General features: G+C 35.6%; 1 pseudogene; it reads right to left on the reverse strand.

The window, feature by feature from the left end:
- Positions 1-283: 283 nt before the first annotated feature.
- LOC132491053 (small ribosomal subunit protein eS6-like) lies at positions 284-971 on the reverse strand (annotated as a pseudogene).
- Positions 972-4295: the final 3324 nt, after the last annotated feature.

A 4295-nucleotide genomic window follows, 5' to 3' on the forward strand; every position in this document is an offset into this window, starting at 1 on the left:
CCCATTATATATAGATATAGATATAGACACACACACACCACATCTTCTTTATCTACTCATCTGTTGATGGACATTAGGATGCTTCCATATCTTGGCCATTGTAAATAATGCTGTGAACATTGGGATCCATATATATTTTCAAAACAGTGTTTTCATTTTTTTCCCAGATATATACCCAGGAGTAGAATTGCTGGATCATATGGTAGTGATATTTTTATTTTATTTATTTATTTATTTATTTATTTTTTATTTCTGATCTTATTATTTGTTACTTTAGCACATCTCATTTTTGACTAGACTCAGACTTAAAGGTAGAAGCTCTCAGAGAGGACAGCCTCGACTCTTGGCAGTCTGTTCCTGGCATTTTTCTTTGGCCTCCTTCATTCCCTTGTTCAAAAGTTTAGTATATTCTGCAGGCTTTTCCTTATTTTTCTTAGTACACTGTTCCTTCAGAGCAATATGCCAACGTTTGTGTTGCAGAACACGTGGAGTAACAAGATGCTGAATCCTGGGTACTTTGGTCCTAGGTTTCTTACCTTCTTTGTTTATGGGCTTTCTCACAACATACTGGCAGACATCGTCTTCTTTAGAGAGATTGAAAAGCTTGCAGATTCTGCTAGCCCTTTTGGGCCCCTGATGATGAGGCACAGTAGTATCAGTGAGTCCAGGAATATCCTTCTCCCCTTTTTTTATGGTGACCCAGTTGAATACTGAGATTGGCATCCACAATGCAACCCTGTACAGATTTGCATGTTCTTTCTTCAGTCCTCCTTGGTCTGTAACAGGAATGCCCATTACTCAGTAGCAGGTGGACTTGGCCATGGATCAAGACACCTGCTTCCTGGTGAAACCTTTTTTGTCATTCTCAACACTGTTTCAAACCACATAACCCTTCCATTCTTCACCCAGCACATCAGTAGCAACTCCTGTGGCCATACCATTCTCATAAAAGGTATGAAGTTTTCATTCATCATCCACTTCAATGAGTTTCTGACAGCCAGTGGCTGGGAAAGAGATATTCACCTTCGTCCTGAAGCAGCTGATGGCCTCCAAGTCACCACGAAGAAGAGTGGTAGTACTATTTTTAGTTTGAGGAATCTCCATACTGTTTTCCATAGCAGCGGCACCAATTTACATTCCCACCAACAATGTACAAGTGTTCCCTTTTCTCTACATCCTAGCCAACATTTATTTGTAGATTTTTGATGATAGCCATTCTGATAGGTGTGAGGTGATATCTCACTGTGGTTTTGATGTTCATTTCTCTGATAATTAATGATGTTAAACATCTTTTCATGTGCCTGTTGGCTATCTGTATGTCTTCTTTGGAAAAATATCTATTCAGGTCTTCTGACCATTTTTAATTGTTATATATATATATATATATATATATATATATATATACACACACACACACACACACATACAGTTCTATGAGCTGTTTATATATTTTGGATATTGACCCCTTATCAATAATATCAGTTGCAAATATTTTCTCCTATTCAGAAGGTTTTCTTTTCATTTTGTCAATGGTTTCTTTTGCTGTGTAAAAGCTTTTAAGTTTAATTAGGTCCCATTTATTTATTTTTGCTGTTATTTCTTTTGATTTAAAAAAACATTGTTATGATTTATATTAATGAGTGTTCTGCCTATGTTCTCTTTTAGGAGTTTATGGTTTCAGGTCTTACAGTTAAGTCTTTAATCCATTCTGAGCTTATTTTTTTATATGGTGTGAGGAAATGGCTTAATTCGTTTACATGTATCTGTTCAGTTTATCCAGTACTACTTATTGAAGAGACTGTCTTTTCTTCATTATATATTCTTTTCTTTCATTTATTTATTTTTGTCTGCATTGGGTCTTCGTTGTTGTGCACAGGCTTTCTCTAGTTGTGGCAAGTGGGGGTTACTTTTTGTTACAGTGCACGGGCTTCTCATTATGGTGGCTTCTCTTGCCATGGAACATGGACTCTAGGCACGTGGACTTCAGTAGTTGTAACACATGGGCTCAGTAGTTGTGGTACACAGGTTTAGTTGCCCTGTGGCATGTGGGATCTTCCTAGACCAGGTCTCAAACCCGTGTCCCCTGCATTGGCAGGTGGATTCTTAACCACTGCACCAGAGAAGTCCCTCTCCATTGTATATTCTTGCCTCCTTTTTAGTAAATTAACTGACCATAGGTGCATGGGTTTTTTTCTGGACTCTCTATTCAGTTCCCTCCATCTATGAGTCTGTTTTTGTGCCAGTACTATATTGTTTTAATTACTGTAGCTTTGTAGTATAGTCTTAAGTTAGGGAACTTGATACCTCCAGCTTTGTTCTTTTTTTTCACGATTGCTTTGGCAATTCTGGGTCTTTTGTGGTTCCATATCAATTTTAAGATTATTTGCTCTAGTTCTGTGAAAAATGTCATGGATATATCGATAGGAATTTTGTTAAATCTGTAGATTGCTTTGGGTAGTATACACAGTTTAACAATATTAACAATTTTCTTAATTTATTTATCACCTAAGCACACACACACACACATAGAAGTTTCACATATATGACATCATAGATATATCTAGGAGGTTTCTGAGAAGTTTCTTTTATTTTTTTTCCTTTCCTTTTCTTATTCTCCAAAAATATTATCCTAAACCACACATACACTCAATAATAGACATAAGGCTATGTTTCATATTTATATATCATCATATACATATAGAAAATTATAAAATATACATATTTGTAACCACATGCTATCAGAAATGTGTTATTGTAGAAATTAAACTTTTTGGCACTCAATCATTATGTAAATACTTTAAAGTCATTTGACATAATTTTAATTGCTTCTTCTGAATGTTTTTATAAAGTATGTAAAATCAATTATGCCAAAATTTGTCTCAATTTACATTGTTGCCTTCTTTTCCATTACAGGGTTCCAGCACATATGTATATCCATTAATGCTTCTATTTCTTTTTTTTTTTAAATCAAAGGAGCAGGTCTGATGAATAAAAGAGCAAATGCATCTCTAAATTTTGATATTGTGGTACAATTTGCATTTGCCTTAACAATGAATAAAAGCACCCTACATATACCTGTGAAAGTCTGATGGTGGTGCAACAATTTAGCAACTTTACTAAATTTTAATTTCTCTACTTTGCAAATAGAGCAACCGCTTGATAGGTAACACCCATTGTTGTTGGTTTGCATTCTTGCCTTAAAGCACCAGCTGGACTTTTAACTACTCTATTAGCCTTTGCTGGAAGGGTGGGGAGCAGGGAGAGAGAGATAGAAAGACAGACAGAGACAGAGAGGGAGGGAGGGAGTTTAAGAAACTGGTTTATGCTGTTGTGGAGTTCGGAAAGTCCAGAATCTGCAGTGTAGGCTAGCAGGCTGGGGACCTAGGGAAGAGTTGATGCAACAGCCTGAGTTGGAAGGAAGTATGCTAGCAGAATTCTCTTTTCTTCAGAGGAGGTCAGTCTTTTTCTATTAAGTACTTCAACTAATTAATGAGGTCCATTCACATTATGAAGTATAATCTGCTCTACCCAGCATCCACAGATTTAAATCTTAATCTCATCTAAACAATACTTCACAGAAATATCTGGAATAATATTTGACCAACTATCTGAGTACAGTGGAGAGCCAGGTTGACAATGAAGTTTAACCACAACAACTATATATATGATTTCATCTTCCTACACACAAGGAAACTGAGACCTAGTACTGTCAAAACGCTGTGTTAAATCAAAAACAGACATTTTACATTTAACTAATTTTGTAGCTGAAACCATTAGTTTTCCCCCATAGTATTTTCTTCACTTCTTTCTTAGAAATAGAATCCTTGAATTATTTGGATACATGGCCATTTGGAATAAACACTGTATTTCCAAGACTTACTTGGAAATAGTTGTAGTCATGTGACTAAGATCTAGCCAATGGAATGAAAGAATATCTATCAGCTGTCTTTTCCAAGAAGTATCTTTAATAGGAATGGGTGTGTTCTTCAGTTTTCTTTTATCACAACTGAATCTGGAGTAAATTAACATGCTAAGTATGGCAGACCAGGTAGATACTAGTAAACTGGCTTCCTTTATAAAAGCTTTAGACTGCTGTCATGTTCAATTTGCTTGAGGAAGAAAGATGTTTCTATGTTGATTAAGATACTATTATATTAGGCTTTTTATTACTAACAGGTAAATAATACACTTGTTTTAGATAAACTCTGGTGGCTGATCACAATGTGCCTTTCTATGTTCTATAGAAATCTTTCTACTTACACAGAATGGCCCACTAACTCATTCTCAAATAAAGT

The sequence above is a fragment of the Mesoplodon densirostris genome, chromosome 5 (assembly GCF_025265405.1).
Source record: "Mesoplodon densirostris isolate mMesDen1 chromosome 5, mMesDen1 primary haplotype, whole genome shotgun sequence".
Classification (NCBI taxonomy): domain Eukaryota; kingdom Metazoa; phylum Chordata; class Mammalia; order Artiodactyla; family Ziphiidae; genus Mesoplodon; species Mesoplodon densirostris.